Genomic DNA, 19,069 nt, shown 5'->3' with positions numbered 1-19,069 from the left:
TGGACCATCCGTGGGCTGGATTTAGAAGGCGATTGGGCCGGATCCGGCCCCCAGACCTTAGTTTGCCTACCCATGGAATAAACTGTCCCATCCAAATTTTGTTACCATCACAAATATTTGATATCATCAGAAACAGAATTTATATTTGAACATAATTTATCTCATGTTCTCTTTTTTCAAAGTCATTCACAATTTGGTGTGCCAGAAGACAACTGATATAAATAAAGTATATTTGAATTAACATGCACTGCGTGCATTTGAGTTACGCATTTTTTTCATCCTTGAGCAGGATTTCCTGAAATTCATTGTAGAGGCTGCACATGTCCAGTGTGAGAAGTAAAACTGACCTCTGTGAGATTTATTTCTGAGTAAAACACACACAGAACTGGGCTTTAAGATTGTGTGCCTGACCAAATCACACAGAGAAAGCAACACATGATCCTGCATTAACAAAGCACAGCACGTTGCCATCCCATAGTCTCTGTGCTATTAGGAGCCTGGCTTTTATAACAGTCATTTTTTTTAAAAAAAAAGAGAGAGAAAGAAAAGCACTCACAAGGTTAGCTGCTGCAGGGATTGTTAACAAATTGCAACAAATTCTTTCCTAACTTAATATGGTTTAAATTATACATATCTTTTCCTGAGCAGAATGTGTAACTTTGCCTGCGTGCGGAATAAAAGTAAGTTGGTTGCGTGCTTGAAAAGACTAAAGGAGAATGAAATAAAGTTCTGTCACTTTAAAGCCTTCCTCCCCCTTCCAACACCACTATCCACTAATTGCCTGCAGCAAATCTATTGGGGAATTGCGTGCAAACTCTGACATAACCCCAGGCTTAACATAAACTAAACTCTCTCAGGTCATTGGCAAATAACAGGTATATCCGGTTATGCTTTTGTACCTGTCTGCACACAAATTAAAAGTGCATGTAAAGTTACCATAATGAAAGGCAGAAGGGAGGAGGGAGGGAGAGCTAATAACCAAGTGGCTCACGCTATTCATTACTCTCCTCTCCAGTGTCCTAAAAGGCAGATGGAACAAAGCAACGCCTAAATCGCTGGGTGCAAAAAATTGCACCACAGGATTTTGTTGCACTGCAGTACTGTTGTATTGCAAATTACTTTGCTAGGATTTTTCACAGAGAAACAACAAAGGGATCCTGCCATGCGCTGCCCAGAGTCGTCTTATTAATATTATTTATTATTATTTATTACATTTCTATACTGCCCTTCATCCGACAATCGCAGGATGGTTTACAATATAAAAGCACTAAAATGCATACCATAATAACAAACAAAAACACACCCAGTTTGGAAAGCCATAGGCCTGGGGAAAATATATGTTTTGTGCCTGGTGCCTAAAGGTATGTAACAATAGGCTTGCCATATTCCTGACATGTCCTGGTGTTTGTGTGTAAAAATGACGAGGGCAAAAATGCCGAATCGGCAAAATGTCAGGGAAAACCTGGGTGTATGGCTTAAAAATCACCATATTGAGGGGAGGAATTTTACTTTTTGAAATTTGGCAACCCTATTAACAAATCACTAGGCGAGCCATCTTGTCTTAATGTATTCGGGGGAAATGGATCCCCTTGTGGGAAGGAGCATATTGCCACTTCTTTTTCCATTTCAGCAGACACGGGAGACTGAATGATACACAAAGGTCTGGATTTTATTCCTAGTTCCATCACGAATCTTCCGAGTGATGCTTGAGAATAACCAAGACTGAAGTCACGAAACCCAACAGCTGATAAGCTTTAACCCCAAATTTGGGAAGCCACCTCCTTTATCACAGTTTCTGAAAAGTAGTAAAAATTAAAAGGCCTCTGGGAGTGGTCATTTTTGCATCAAGTTAAAAGCAGATGAACTTTTAAAATGCTGTTATTCCAATATATAACAAAGTAGACTCCCCCCCGCCCCCCTTTTCATCTGCCATTTCTGTCTTGTATCCATGGCTCCCAGCCTCAGATGATACTGCAGTTATAACACGGGTGTTATATGAATACCCAAAAGCAAATTAACAATGATAGTAAATGGCAAATGTGTGGGGGTTTTTCTAGTGGGATGCTCCAGAACAGAATACCAGCTCCTTTGTTCAGGCCACCAGAGGCAAATAGCTTTGTCCCCAAAAGCTAGTAGGGAGGGAAGAGTAGGGCTGCCATATGTCCAGATCTTCCCAGACATTACCAGGATTTCAAAGGCGGGATTCCCCGGGGAAGTATGGCAACCCTAGAGGTATCCCTGTGCATTCAGGCTACCATTGTTTGTCAGCAATGTGAAGCTGGTGGTGGGTGGCTCCTTTGCTCCAGGGAGGAAATATTCTGGATGGGGATGTGAGCTCAAGGTGTGTGTGTGTGTGTGTGTGTGTGAGAGAGAGAGAGAGAGAGAGAGAGAGAGAGAAACTATGCATGTGTGATTTGTGTGAGAGAGGAGAGATGTATTTGCAGGGTGTGTGTGAAGGAAGGAGGAATGAACTCAAGCTCCCCCTGGTGTTCCCGTCGGGGTCGTTTCAAGGCCCTAGCCCCCAGCCGGGCTTCAGACTAGATCAACACTCCCGGATTCCTTTAACGGAATACCCTTAAGCATGGAGGGGCAGGTGATGGCCACACCTCCCCTCCCCCATACAAGGTCAAACAATGCCTAACCGCAACCCTAACAAAGTTGTGACGATTGCTACAAGGTAGGCGAAAACCAAGTGGCCAGTGCCAATTTGCCAAGTGGAAAAATTCCTACCAGGCCCCCAGACAACCAAGGTGACCAACCGAAGTCCATAGCAAGGCCATTGCCTAACCTGCAAAATAATGAGGGAGGGCGGGTGATTGAGGAAGCAAGCCAAAGAGGAAATCCTCTGGCTCGCTCCTTCATTTAAACGGCCCCGGCCAGCGGATTGGCTGGCCGGGCTCTGACGTGGCCGGGATCCCCCAGGCAACGGGGGACAAAGTCCCCCGCCCCCGGTGGGGAGTGTGTGGCCACGCGGTCCACCGCAACTCCTCCCCACTGGGAAGTGGAGCGGATTTGTGTGAGAGAGGAGAGATGTATTTGCAGGGTGTGTGTGAAGGAAGGAGGAAGTGATCTACGTTTTCTGTGCATGTGAGAGAAAAGGCTGTATGTATGTTAGGTCAGTGAGGGAGGGGGGACGTGCACTTGGACAGAGAGGGATGTATGAACAGTGGTACCTCGGGTTAAGAACTTAATTCATTCTGGAGGTCTGTTCTTAACCTGAAGCACCACTTTAGCTAATGGGGCCTCCTGCTGCTGCTGCGCCGCGGGAGCATGATTTCTGTTCTCATCCTGAAGCAAAGTTCTTAACCCGAGGTAATATTTCTGGGTTAGCGGAGTCTGTAACCTGAAGCGTATGTATCCTGAGGTACCACTGTATGTGTGGTGTTTTTGTGTTAGAGAGGCGTGAGGCATGTATGCATCTGTGTGACAGTGAGGGAAAGATGCACCAGGGGCCAGGAGAGAGAGACATATATTTGCAAATATGAAGTTTGTATGTGAGAGGGAGAGAGACAAACCTGTGTGCATGTGTGAGCGTGTGCAAGACAGAATGCAGTTGGCCACCTTGTATATTTTCCTGGTACTGGGGAATGCCCCCTTTTGCTATTAGACTACAAGAGGATCCAGCAGGCATGTGAAGAAAATCAATATTGTATAAATGCCACAAACAGGACCAGTACGATATACCACAGTTTTCCCATGGTAAGCATGAGGTAAGCATGGGAGCAAGTAGTGATGACTCTCTTCTCTCTCATTTTGTGCTATGCCACACACCCCCCGCCACGGCACACACTGTGTGCTACACCACACACCTCACAGTGGCCATTTTGTCCCCACCCCTGCCCAATAATTTTTATTGGTTTTCATGTAAATACAGGAACTACATATAACTACAGTAACTTGTCCAGTCATACTCAGTGGCCATTTTGTGACTGACACTAGTCTTAGTTTTTAATTCATTATAACTCAAAGTAATAAACATCATCTATAAAATGTTAAACATCTTGATTTTTATTATGTATTTTTGAATATACAACCAACAAGCCAAATATCTCTTGCAATAAAAAATAGTAATGACAACTGAAACAAAAGTTTTGAAGGTAGATGAATCTTGCTGCTTCTTCTTCTTCAGCTCGTTCCACATTTTGGATTTCTGCCAGTCACACTGTGGGTGAAGACCAGGAGCTCTGACCTGGGGGCAAGAGGCATATCCCTCAACTTGTGTAAGCTGAAGCACAGCTTGGTGAAGCTTGTCATACCTTGGATCAAACTCATCTAGCATACAGGTGAGCTAAAGGGTCTTTCCCAGTCCTGGGGGACAGTGGAATATCACACCGTAGAGGTATTAATTAACAAGATGATCGAATGCGTTCAAGAATCGGCAAGATAACTGATCAGAAGGATGGAGGATTTTGATGAAGGATGGAGCGAATTCTAAACTTCCTACATTCCTTAGAAAGCCGTCCCCGTTGAAGCCAGGCCCCTGGGGGCACCCAAATGTAATTAACACAGGAGATTCACCACTTCCCCTAATAAAGATGACAGGAATAATCTCATAAAGTAAATGAGAGACAGTTCCCCAAGGTGATCATTCTAGACAGAGACGTGTCGCTGCAGTTACAGGGAAGTCTGTAAGCACCTGCCACTAGAGGGTCTTAAGGAACAGGATGCTCCAGTGAGACTTGCAGTGAGTGGGAAGGAGGAACATCTTGTGAGCTCTCAGAAGAAAGTGGCATGATTTACAGTCCACTCTTGAGGCCTGCGCACTGCTGGCACATGTGCCCTAGGGACAATATATTCCCAACAGTAATGGTGTAATAATACAGAATGGTACTATTATCCTGGGACTGCAAGCAGAAAAGGCAGCTCACCTGGCTGTACTTTCACATCCCTCCGTAGCATATTGTAATGCTTAATTTTCAATATAAAGTTTCAGGATCACAGTGGTTTTCACGAGCTTAAATTCATATACGTTGATACACCTTCTTCCTCTTCCTCTTCTGAAAAACTAAACAAAGAGGCGTGCAGAATTAAAAAGCATATACAGTGGTACCTCGGGTTAAGTACTTAATTCATTCTGGAGGTCCGTTCTTAAGCTGAAGCACCAAATTAGCTAATGGGGCCTCCTGCTGCCGCCGCGCTGCCGGAGCCCGATTTCTGTTCTTATCCTGAAGCAAAGTTCTTAACCTGAAGCACTATTTCTGGGTTAGCGGAGTCTGTAACCTGAAGCGTATGTAACCTGAAGCGTATGTAACCCGAGGTACCACTGTATACACTATTGATACTACAGTAAAAGAATTTAAAACCAAAACATGCAAACTGACAGCAGCAAAAAAGTCAAATAAAATCTTAACATTTCAAAGCCTCAGACAGAAAATCTTTAAAAGCATCAAATTTAAAAGTGCACACTAAAAGTCCACTGAAACAAGAGAGATATTTAAAAGATGTCTAAAAACCAACAAGGGCCTAATAACATAGGAAGCTGCCTTACAGAGAGTCAGGCTTATAGGTCTCTCTAGTTCAGCACTGCCAACATGGACTGGCAATAGTTTTCCAGGGAGATGCCAGGGATTGAACCTGGTGGGTCTACAAAAGGGTCTGCTATGCCTTCACATTATTATGAAAAAATTATACATTGCAAACATCCCCTTTCCTCTGTTGCCAACTTTATCTCGGGAACATGAATGGGAATATTGAAATACTGGATAATTCTATGATTAAAAATGCTTGGTGCTGTATTGTTAATATATATTGACTAGTAAACACAGCCTGCATTTTACAAATATGCATAAATACTTAGTGGCCATAAAGGAAATTCCTACAGTCATCCAATTTCAGATGCCTCCTCTCTTAAGCTACTGAAATCTGTGAAGGGAAAATGTATGTCCCATCTCTGTGATAGTTCTCATTTGTGTGTGTGGCTCTCATTTGGAAAGTTAGTCACTGGAATGAGAGACAATTATGCATTTCAACTATTAGGCTTTTTAAAAAATCACACAGTCACCTGTCGGTCACCCCCCAAATTTGCTATTGCAACAGAAATGCATAAAGCAGCATCCCAGAGAAGCTCAGAGAGGGGGAAATGAAACTAACGTTTAAAGAAGGAGAAGCACTTGCTACTTAAAGAGCAGTTGGGCAGTCAAGCAATTAACTGCAGTAGGGGGAGAAAAGGGGCTGAGGAGAAGGTAAATGGTGTTAATTGCCCCAGCAGAGCATACCTTGACGATAATAACTCAATACCACATGAGCAGAAAATATGAGCTAAGAGCAACTTATTCATTCATTGACCCTTAAGAATTTTAACTATTTGTTAAACCTTCGCCCTGCTGCCTACAAAACTATTTAAACTAGAACCAAGGTTTTCAAAACTGAAATTATGGCTCCACTGCAAATTTAGCAGATTTGGGAGATTTGTTTCATTAAAGCATTATATAATTGCTTTTGGATTACATTATTACGTAAGAGAACTGTGGGATTCATTCTGATTAATTATTCCACAATATACAGCTTGCAGAAAGCAAACTAAATACATACGACTGGGTCCCCTCATGTGTCCCAACAACCATACAGTGTCAATAGGAGGCCTCCAGCTTGAAGATCTGGAACTGTGTGCTACAATATGGGGCAGCAGTGCCTAAAAGTTTCATTGGCTTTTCCACCACCCTGCTGTGGAGTGAAACTTCCCTCCTTATGATCACCCTTTAACATACCACATATTATCAGCCCAGACATATTATCAAAGCACAGATTGCTTTGACATGGTTCAGCATGTGTTCATTCTAAAGTTTGTGATGGGTGACATCTTTTAATTATTGCTAAAATGCTTTTCAATATATATCTCTATATCTACCATATATAACTCTATCTATCTATCATCTCTCTCTCTCTCTCTCTCTCTCTCTCTCTCTCTCATCTATCTATCTATCTATCTATCTATCTATCTATCTATCTATCTATCTATCTATCTATATCTATCTATATCTATCTATCATCTATCATCTATCATCTATCTATCTATCTATCATCTATCTATCTATCATCTCTCTCTCTCTCTCTCTCTCTCTCTCTCTCTCATCTATCTATCTATCTATCTATCACACACACACACACACACACACACACACACACACACACTAGGGAGAAACAGTTTTATAACATCAATCTGTCATAGCCTTATTATAGCATAATATTACAGCCAGAGCTATTTTTCTAGGAAAAGAAGTGCTGGAACTCACCATGTACACCCCCCTTGGCAATAGCACCTACCTGAGAGGTGCCAGAACTGAGTTGTGGTGAGTTCCAGCTGGGGGGGAAAGCACAACAGCATTATAGCATTATAGTGTTATATCTTTCTTTCATTTAAACAACCAAGAAAAAATGTTTCAGAGAAATTCAAAAACAAAATTAGAAACACTGTGATAAAATGGCACTCACCGCATTTTAGTGAATGTCTGCTGAGCTGCAAATGTTCCCACCCACAGCAGCTATGCCATGCCTACTGGTGTGGGCAGAACATTGCAGGATGTACATATAGGGGTGGGGGTGGGAATGCAACAGGGTAGAAAGCCAATTGCAATTCTACATGTAGATCAGGTAGTGCTAGGAGCCCCTCATTTAAAAAATAGCCTAAGTCTAGGATTGACCATGTTGCTGGGGAAAACAGGCAAGGAAGCTGAACTAACAAGGGGCCAAAACAGGCACAGGCAAACTCCGCCCTCCAGATGTTTTGGGACTACAAATCCCATGATCCCTAGCTAACAAGACCAGTGGTCAGGGATGATGGGAATTGTAGTCCCCAAACATCTGGAGGGCCGAGTTTGCCTATGCCTGGGCCAAAACAAACCTCACTTGTAGGAAGGGTTTTTGTGGAAAGAGGGAGCACCACAGTCTTGTTTGCCACACCTACTGCAACTCATTCTGCAACCTGGATTGCTTGTTCACTCTTTGAGGCACGATTGCATGTGAATTGCATGTGAGCTTGAAAACAGTGCACACACAGAGGAACATATGTAGGATCTGCAAGCAATAGCTGTAATTACATAAGTATAGTGGAACAAACATTGTCTAACCAGCTAGGATCTGTGAAAGAAAAAAAGAAAAAGAAAAGAAAGAAATACCTTGAAGCAAAGTTCATTGAAGTAATTTATCTTCATCTTGAGATATACCTGCTGTGGCTTGAATTTGCCTGGAGTTAGATGAAGCCGATATCATCAGACCATCATACGTTGCACGCAGGTTGTGAATAATGCTGGTAAAGGCTAATAAAAATAAAGAGATTAGCAGCCACCCTCCAATTGTACAAAGGTAGTGTGCTTCAGAAGCTGTGGTTTAAGCAGGAAGCCATGAAAGGTTGAAAGAAAGATACAGAGACACTGACCATAACTAGTAAGAGACACAAAAAAAGTGGAATGCTTGCTGAATAATTGAGCAAAAGGGAGGGGGGACCGGTATTATTAGTCTAGGGTTGAAGAAGAGTTTAAACAGAATTTGGCCATTACAATGGAACTGACCTTTTCCACATCAAACTGCATCTTGCACTATGTGCCTGCTTATGTCTGAACCCCCTGTGGATTGCCCCCTTTTTAAAAAAGCACCTGAGTAATTATGTGCAAAATTCTACACTAAACATTTGTCTATTATATGTATCATATGTACATACACAAGAGTCAAGTCCATTTGGTTGTGTATTGCTGCAGCATGGGTGTATAAGTATTGATCTGTAAGTATTTTTATACTTGTTACATTTATTTATGTGCTGGTTAATTGGTTTTTTTAAAAAATGCTACTCATTAAGATCAAGGATATTGATAAGCAAGGCATCAAGGTATTCAGAAAATTCCATCCCTAAATTAGTCCTATCTCCTGTTTTTTAAAAGCCTGGCAACTGGTCGTAAACAACAGCTTATCTGCTTTGCTTATCGGCATAGGATCTGTGGCACCTACCTGCTTCCATGTGAACCAAGACAGCCCTTTGTGTTCTCTGAATTTGGCAAGACGGAACCTTTTTATAGAGTCAGTCTAAACTTTTGGCAGCAAAAGCTGGATTCCTTGGTTTCCATAGTCCACGGCAAGGCGGGCAGAAGAACTGGCCCAATTTGAAGGAGGAAAGCAGTGGGCCCTGGTGTATGATTTCCCCCAGTTAACTACATTTACCCTTTTACAAAATAAAAAGGAATAAAGGGGAGTTGCTAACCTTTGTGTGAGAGACTCTTGATGAAAATGAGAGCAAATAAAGATGCCTATAGCTGTGTTCTACATAATACCATTCATTTATTCTTAATTAATGTTGTTCAGCTTTAAAAAAATAAATAAAATAAATGTGGGGCAGGCATCCCAAATGAAGGAAAAATAAAGTGTTATGCTTAGAAAAAAAAATTCAGGTGACTATGAGAACCACCATTGAGCACAAGTCTTTCACAGCTTTTCTACCTGATTTAGTTACCATGTATAAGTTACCTTAATACATGCAAATCACATGAGCCCTCACATGTATACAAAGCACAGGTGCACACTAGCTTATGCCCAGCGGTCATGCCCTTGACCTCAATGTTTTTAAGGGTGGGTCCTGGGTGCATTGTGCCTATACATAGACAACCAAGCACCTGTTGACTCCTATGCTTAATCTGCAGCCTTCATTTTTTAAATAGGATGAATAATGAGAGCCTATGCATAGTTGGGTATGTGCATTGGGTATATTGATGTAAAGGTAAAGGGACCCCTGACCGTTAGGTCCAGTTGCAAATGACTCTGGGGTTGCAGTGCTCATCTCACCTTGCTGGCCAAAGGAGCCGGCGTACAGCTTCTGGGTCATGTGGCCAGCATGACTAAGCCGCTTCTGGCAAACCGGAGCAGCGCACGGAAACACTGTTTACCTTCCCACCGGAGTGGTACCTATTTATCTACTTGCACTTTGATGTGCTTTTGAACTGCTAGGTTGGCAGGAACAGGGACCGAGCAACGGGAGCTCACCCCGTCACAGGGATTTGAACTGCCGACCTTCTGATCGGCAAGCCCTAGGCTCTGTGGTTTAGACCTATGTACCTATGGGCATATAAGGCACAGTGGGTGCACCCTGATTCCCTCCATCCCCATCTGCAACCCCACCCTCTCACAAAAAGGAATGCCTAAACAGAGCTCTGGGCTATGGCTGACCTATGGGGCTGTCCAAAACCTACATGATTCTTCCATTGACAACTGAGATATTTTTTGGCTTTAATGCTGATTGACAGCTGAGAACTGGAATTACCCAAGAAAGCCTAAGAGTCACAAATTCACTCCTTGCTTTTCAAAGTGGAGAAATGAAAGGTGTGAAAGTAAATGATTTTCTAATGTAGCTAGAGGCATTCACTTGAAACAATTTGATTTCTTTCCTAGAACATACTAGTTCTGAAAGCTAAACTAGCATCACGGAAATGATAAAGCATATATGGTACTGATGATAGGTGCTATATGTAGAATATAGACACACAATAAACTTGCTAAGTTAAGTGCTATCTTCTTGTATGTCCTTACACTATATATAAAATAGATCTTCAATGCTGCAATAAGTAGCAGATGGCATGATGGACTGCCATTGCTCACCTGAACTCTGGGCAGCCATGCCACTGCTGCTTACCTGAAGAAAGAGGTGGAGGGGTGAGGTGGTGGTGAGTACAGCATGGAGAAGAGGCACTGGTGGGGCCAATCTGGCCCTCCCACTGGTGCATTTGTCCCACCCCTCTGCCTCCCAGTAAGCAGCAGTGACACAACCAACTGGAGGTCAGGTGAGCCGCAGGGCCCCACTACACTCTCTGCTGCTGGCCACAATCCCACACAGACACCTTGGAATGAATCCCATTGAATACAGTGGGGCATACTTCATTCTGAATAGACATACATGGGATTCCACTATAAAATATCTATCCCATAATAGCATACCTCCTTCATTCTGATTATATTCCATGTTACGAGATTTATGAAGCTCTGGCACAGTGGTTCAGGCAAAGTTATTTTAATGACTTTAGCCCACACCTGTGGGTTTCTTTCTTCCCTTCCCTCCAGAACTACTGTAGCTGTGATTTGGCTCCTATCGATTGAACTGATGAAGCTGAATATCCGTTTGATTTGACGTAATGATTCTTTATAAATATTCCTTTATTAGAAGGTAAATTAATAGCCTGGACATGATCATTTAACTGAATTTAATGGTTTTACACAACCGAAAATAAAGCCTGAAAGTGGCAGAAATCTGTTTCTAATTCAGCTTTTGATACAAATATCTTTAAAATCTGTGGTTTCTGTTCTCTAGCATGAAGCCGTTGGTGGTGCCTGTTTGAATTACTATTGTTTACTTGGGGCTGCACCTCTGCTCACTGCTTGCCAACCCTCTGCCTCCACCAGAGCCCATGCAACGACTAAGCTCCCTTTGCCCCTTTGCAACCTCATTTATCAAGGTATTTCTCTCGTCTACTCTGCAGGCTTTCATCTTCATTCCAATGTCCATGCCTCCTCCTCCTTTTCTGCAGGCCTGCTTGCACACAGACCACACCCCTGGTCATCTCCTGCCCCATCCCATTAGAAATGAGGCAGGCACCATCCTTGATAAGTTTCAGTTTTATTTCAGGTGGCCTTTGCATTGTGAATGTGGTTCTCATGTTTCATTCTACCTTTTAAATCTTGTCTGTTGTGTGCTGTATTTTTTTCTGTAAGCTGCTTTGAGATGGAAACTGAAAAGAAGGGCATATATTTCTTACATAAATAAATAAAACCCAATATTGCATGCACACAATAAGACTTCCTCTTCCTCGCTTTCCCCTTGCAGTCTCTGACACAGGAAGGTCTCCCAACCCCCAGGAGCAGATTTGCGCTATATGCCCCACTGCCTCAGATATTTTTGCAAATCACTATGTGTGTCTTTATGAAAATGCGACTTACTTTAAGGCATCAGAGATAGCAATCTTCTTGTTGTCTTATGATTCCCTGTCTCAAGGCAAAAGAGAAGTTAATTAAGATGAGCGAGTGTCTGGCCTTACAGTTGATTATTGTTTTTCAACCCTTTTCAACCTCTTGTTCACCCTCTTAGCATGTGAACAAATCAGAGTGAAGTAAGTTAAGAGGTTATTTGAAAAATAACCAGAAGGACTAAGAAACCACAGATAGAGATATAGATAGATAGATGATAGATAGATAGATGATAGATAGATAGATAGATAGATAGATAGATAGATAGATAGATGATAGATAGATAGATAGATAGATAGATAGATAGATAGATAGATAGATAGATGATAGATGATTGATAGATAGATAGATGATAGACAGATAGATAAATAGATAGCAACCTACTGTCAAGGTAGCAACCTACTGTCATATGGATAGATAAGCAGGTAGGGAAGTGGAGGAGACCTCTCTTAAGCCATCTTACCCACAAATTAAGCTACACATAGGTTTGTAGGAAACTCAGTTTTTCTTCACTTCATAAACTACATCATAACCTCTCCCACAAGAGCAGTCTTAAGTGCCTTCTTTAAAAAAAAAATCAATGGGAAAGTGTTGACAAGTGTTGTCATGCAGAAATTAATTCTTTCAGCAAAATCTTCCATGGCTTAGAGTGATTTATACAGTGTAAAATATTTGGCAAAACTGAAATCCATTTATCCTGTTTAAACAATGGAACAAAAGTATGAATGCAAACATTCCATTCAGCTCAGCCGCTTGGTTACTGGCTTTAAAACCAAGATATTCACAACTGCAACATCTAGTTTAAGGTCCATTAAGCTGACACATAAAAAGTTTCCACAAGTGCTTGAAAATTTTCTCAATTAGTAGGTGGAGTCTCCTGCTCACCAGAAAGCTTTGGGTGGTATCCAATGTTAGCTTCTGTGGCAATTCACTTGTCAGTTGCCATATCTTTTGATGAAGTGGAACCTCCTCCATGAAAGCGTACATCTTAAATCTGTATTTGGGTACAATACAGACCAAAACATTTTTCATGCACCTCATGAAGTGAACTCTACCCAATGAAAACGTATGCCATAAGTGTACAATGCTAGCTGTAGTTAAGATTATTGTCTGGGAGCTATCATGTTGGGACTGGGACACAGCTATAACATTCCCTGAGCCCTCATCTGCTAACCTCTCTGCCTTTCTCAGCTTTTCCAGGTCAGCCACCTTGGCCTCAAGAGAACAAACTTGTTCCCGGAAAGCCAGGAACTCATTGCACCAAAGATACACCCACAACTTCTGTCCAATAGGCATGTGACAGACAGCGCAAAACACTCTCAGAGCCTTGCTGGCTTTCCACTTGCATAACTGTTTTTGTAGTTTATTGAGTTACTTTATAAGGAACCTAGTTGTTGTTTTTTTAGGTCAAAGAGGGGCAGAGTAAACCAATGAGCACATGATGACCATGTCACTGCCATGCATGTCATCAGTGCACATTTTGACACGCTTTCAGGGTCATATGTGGATCATTGCTGCGCAGTATCTTATGTATATCTGTAGGGAAAGCATTAATCACCATCTCAGTTACAACATGTGGTAGCACAGTTTGGAGCATTTAAAGGTGCAGATGTAGACCTAACCACACTATTTGAAGAGGATCACCCCCTTCTTGTTATTAGGAATCTGTGAACTGTGTCTCCATTTCCCACTCCCCACCTCACTGGAAGATTTTAAAGATGCTAAGCAAAATAAATTATATATTGAAGATAGAGTAAAATAATATTTTTAATATAAAAGAAAGGGGATAGATAATTGAGGGAATTCTTTCTTTCTTTCTTTCTTTCTTTCTTTCTTTCTTTCTTTCTTTCTTTCTTTCTTTCTTTCTCCCCCCCCCCTTGGCACCCAGAGGTTGAGTAGAATTTTTTCGAGACCCCTCTGCCTGAGAGGCTGCATTCTCAGCCATTCACACAGAAGCAGTTCTGAGAAACAGGATGATGAATGATTCAATGAGAAAGGCAGGAGGCCGCAGAAGGGGGGCGTTTCAACTGGTGCTGAACAGACTGTACAAAGAAACTGGCTGGGATTTGGGGTAAGCTCAGGCATCTGGCAGAATTTTGGTGAAAGAGACAAAGAACTTTATATCCATAGATATATATCTTTGTACAAAGAGTGTTGAGAAATTTGGCTTCCTGATCTGCTCACATAAATAATGAATAATGGCAGATACCGGTGTTATATGAGGGAAAGAGGCCTTTTTTTCAGACATGGGGAAGCTGGAACGTTTTATGTTTCCCATGACACTGACATTCAGTCCTTACTTTTGCCTTCCAGTTCCCCCGCCTCTCCCTGCTTGAAATATTGCTTAACTGGGTTTAATGGGTTTAATGTGAAATCTTGAGCAAGCCAAGATGTGAGTGGGATCAGACTAATAGCATTTAATAGCTTCTATATTATTTGCAATCTAAAAATATAATCAGTATTCAAAGGCTTCTGGATGTGTGTTCAGATAAGATGCAAACGCTTCAAAATTGAATGTTAAAAGTGCTCAGATTAACTCTATATAAATGGCACTGGCAGAGTGAATATCATAGATACAACATTAATAGTACAATCTAATAATAATAATAATAATTTATTTGTACCCCGCCCACCAGGCTGGGTTTCCTAGGCTTGTTTACTCTGCAGAAGTAAGCTAAATTGAGTTTAACTGGATTTACTCTCAAGTAAATGTGCCTAGGATTACAGCCTAAAAGAAAATGTGACAAAACGGGCACACGAATATCACTGACCATAAACTGGGATTTTAAAAATTTGCATTGGCATTTGCATAGTTAAAACTTAAAAAAGAAATCTAACCACTTTTAATTAGTTCCTACACGCATATTCTTTTCCCAGTGTCTGCAACATGAAGTGATAGCATGTAATCACGGGTCCACAAACGTTTTCAGCAGGGAGCCGGTCCACTGTCCCTCAGACCTTGTTGGGGGCTGGACTATATTTTGAAAAAATAAAACGAACCAATTCCTATGCCCCACAAATAACCCAGAGATGCATTTTAAATAAAAGGGCACATTCGATTCATGTAACAACAGTCTGATTCCCGGACCATCCGCGGGCCGCATTTAGAAGGCGATTGGGCCAGATCCAGCCCCTGGGCCTTAGTTTGCCTACCCATGGCATGTATGAATGAAACTGCCATCATAGATCAGACACCACAGCCATCATGGCGTTCTGTATTTGCACCACACCATCTCAAATGCAATACTTTTCAGTGCAATCCATTCATGAGTTCAGCTGCTTGTCAGTAAATGATTGAATGGTCCAGACCTAATTAAAAGAGCAAATAATTAAATATGATGTGTGACCTCAGCAAGCAAGAACTTATGGTGGTCTCCCAGACACATTTTGCCAGAAGAAATGTCCAAAATTGCAAACACAGGTATTAAAAAGAAGCAAACCCTGATATCAGGAGACTTTATATAATACCACTTTTCACACATACACACCCAAATTTAGCAGTTCAAAGAAGCAGTATTCAAAGCTTTAGTTTACAGGTGGACTAGATGAAGAAGACCATGGAGGAAAGATAACAAACTCTTGGGGAAATAACTTAAAATGTTAATGGAATGATTGGGACCAATGTTTAGGAATTTTCTTGGGTCTATTTTATTAGTGGCCAATAAAATTTGGAGTTTAGAATTGGGTGCTTGGGCTCAATCCAATACTATTAAGACATGCACATTATAACCGAGGCATGCTTTCTCCATAAAACTTGGTACTGCATGAAGAATTAATTTGCACATCTCCCTGATGGGCAAATTTGTGTTGCCAAATGTACAGCTTGCACATTTCCATGAGGGAAATAAAGGAACTCCATCTTTATAAGATACTTAGATTATGGAAACAGGGTGCAACTATCACTTTAATATAATGTGTTATATTATACTAGGCTCCTCTGAATTAACACTTCCAAATCTAAAAAACAAGAGGCAAATAAACTAAACACTTGTGGAATCTTTCTTTCTTTCTTTCTTTCTTTCTTTCTTTCTTTCTTTCTTTCTTTCTTTCTTTCTTTCTCTCTCTCTTTCTCTCTTTCTCTCTTTCTCTCTTTCTCTCTTTCTCTCTATCTCTCTTTCTTGTTCAAACATACTTCTAATTATCCTTCTGAAATTACATTGTGATATCTCAGAGGCATTTTAAATGGATTCTGAGAAACCCCCATTTTTTTATTTGCCTTTCTTTTATCTTTTCAGTTTTTAATGACAACATTGTTATCTTTCTTGTTATCAATGCATACAGCCTGAGAGTAGCTTGCTAGTAATCTTTCCTTTCTTCCCCAGATTTTGATGCTTGGTTTCGTTAGAGCACAGCCCCCAGTTATCTAATTAATTTGAGCAATCCATTCTACATCCGTTCCATTTTTTAAATCAGCCTGCTATGTCACAATTACTCAGTTTGAATAATGCAAGTTTCAACTCTCAGGATTCTGTGATTTCTATTACATAGTTGGCCACCCACATTAGTTGTTTCCCAATCAAATGAATAATATTTTTAAGGACTGGATTGTCCCTATACCTTGCCCATAGATGATCCAAGAACTGAGACTAGATTGCCAGTTGTTTTGAGCAGAAACATCTAGGAATGCACTACCATAAATCACTTTTATACCATTGCTTTATTTGTCTCTTAAAAAATATTCACTTACTTCATGTGGTTTTGCTCGGGGCTATCTAACAGGAAAGTAACTTTATTTATCCAACTTGTGCAAAATACCATTAAACATTTCACCATATAATGAAAAATTAACCACAATTTCTTAAGTCAATATGCTTCTCTGTATAACTGGCTATGCATGAATCAATTGTGAACAAAGTTCATTGGTTAGAGATGTTTTAAAGAAAGTTTTAAAGGGATTGAAAATTTAGGAACTGAAAATGTAATAGAAATAATCTTTATCAAGTGTATGCATTTCATAACTATGGGGGGTGGGGTGGCGATGGCGATGGCGGGGGCAACCACTGAAGCTGGAACAGTTCTGAATGTCTGTGAACACCAGCCTGAAGACCCTAATTGCAGCCTATTAGAAATAATGAGATTTGCATGGCAGAAGCCAGAGTATTACAAGGATAAAAGGGGGAAATCACAATGCAAAAGGTTATTACAAACATATACTGCCGAAAAGTGCAAAAGACCCATCAATTGGGGCCTCATTACTGAAGGCTGACCCATGGGTAAAAGTGTCACACCCAGTTCAGAGACTTTCCCATGAGGTTTGGCTGTAGAAGTTACAAAATATAAGGACATAGCTGTGGAAACTTCTAAACTAATGAGAGTTGAAAGTCGTTTGAAATATCCCAATGGCCTCACAGATGGGATGCTTATTAAGGTATCTGGATCAGACTCTGTTTTTGTCTAACAGACTCTTGCAAAGCTGTGCCGAGGCGTAGGCAACAGTCCGTGAAGGTGTCTCTCTGCTTTCCAAAGCAGCTATGGCCAATCTGAATGAATTCAGAATCAAAACCAATACGCTCACCCAGTTTCTTTTTTGTTTTGTTTGCAGACATGTTTGTGGGATAGCGCAAGTGAGACAGTCAACTGTGATTACTTCATCAACGTTGGCCTCGTTGCTACCTACGTGACTATCTGCTTGAGTGCGCTGGTAGCGAGCCAACTCCAAATGTAGGTCTTGAAAGTCCAAAGAAAAGCGCTTTATATGTATGGGTTCCATGAGGGCTTCAGAAAACAATTAAGCCATTTCTTTTCTCTTTTTTTAATAACAAAAGGCCAGCCACTGGGATGTGGGATGGACTCAGTAATTAAAACACCATCCAAGAAGATAAATGTGGGCCTTTTTCTCAATTTAAAATAATTTTGAAACCTGTGGTATGATAGCAACTGTTTGTTGAACCTTAGATGAAGTATTACTTATGGGTGTGTGTGAAAAATTAAACCATTAAACATTTAACACTGATACTTTTTGTTATTGGTCTCAAGGTTTGTGGTGTACTGTGAAGACTTGTGGGTAGTGTAGTATTATCATAAGGGGGAGATTGTAGGAGTTGAAATGATGGGAAATTTGTCAGAGATGTCTTTGCAATGATACAATTTTAATGGCATTCAAAACCATTATCATTGATCAGATTTTGTACACATATGAACATATTTAGTCACTGATAAAGGATGAATTTTATTCAGTATGCATTAAAAGCCTAATTTTTTAAATTTGCAAGTTCTGAAACAGTATGAGAACCAAAACGGCTATCCTTTAAAATTCACACTTACCTGAATTTTGTGATGTTTACAAAAATGCATATATTGGGAGAAAGTGTGCATAGAAATGGATGTTAGTGAAAATAACATACAAAACTGCATGATATCCAGGGAAATCGCTTGCCGAAAATGTGTGCATCAGTTAAAAAAAAAAGTTAATTATGAAATAGTCACGCTAAAATGCTGATGAATTTTCATGAGGATTTGTTTTTTTCGAATTTGCTGCAAAATGTGGAGAAATGAGAAACTGAGAGAAGAAAAAATTATTTTCATCCCTACACTGAAGTAAGCTGTATGAAGAATGCAACCTTAACAATAAACCATAATGTCAGAGAATTTTAGGAAATCACACTTTTGTACCATGTTTGTTGAGTTTGAATGTTTGAATGGGTCTTTCCATGTTGATTTTTTAAAAATTCTGCCGGATAGCCATCTTACAAAAGTTTCAGGTGCCACAACCCTGGATATAATCAGTTGCCTGGATTATATAATCGGGCAACTGACATATTGCCTGATTATATAATTTGAGCGACATATTTTATATGCAATATAGCCTTTTATAGAAGTGTAAATGTGAATTAAAAGGTTTGTGCTTATCCATCTATTGAAAGGAGTGGGTTTCTAAAAGCTGGTCCTGAGTTATATTCAGAAACTTGTCAGTTTCATCCAGAGTGAGCTGTTTTATGAAAAAGTGCTAACTTGCTTCCTGACAACATAGCAAAAATAATGAAAACTTTGATTGACTTATTTTTAAGTAGCAAAATGTAGCAAGTTAGAAGTTTTGTATTGTGTTTTAATTAATAATCTGATTTCGATTCATCAGTTAAATTTAAATGTACATATTGCCAACATACTAATAATATCAGTCTTTTGGAGAATA

At 40.5% G+C, this 19,069-nt stretch overlaps 1 long non-coding RNA gene across 2 annotated transcripts; it reads left to right on the top strand.

Annotated features, from left to right (window-relative positions):
- Positions 1 to 548: 548 nt before the first annotated feature.
- Positions 549 to 17,890, top strand: LOC310704058. Of its 2 annotated transcripts, none has more exons than XR_014524536.1 (2): positions 549 to 4,283; positions 17,480 to 17,890. It is a non-coding gene; the product is annotated as an uncharacterized lncRNA (long non-coding RNA). The 2 variants fall into 2 exon arrangements; XR_014524537.1 differs by lacking the exon at positions 549 to 4,283 and adding an exon at positions 13,907 to 14,008.
- The last annotated feature ends 1,179 nt before the right edge of the window (positions 17,891 to 19,069 follow it).

The sequence above is a fragment of the Podarcis liolepis genome (genome assembly GCF_965112155.1).
Source record: "Podarcis liolepis genome assembly, chromosome: 3".
NCBI lineage: Eukaryota > Metazoa > Chordata > Lepidosauria > Squamata > Lacertidae > Podarcis > Podarcis liolepis.
Note: the sequence above shows the minus strand (reverse complement) of the source record. Positions and strands in the feature narration are given on the sequence as shown.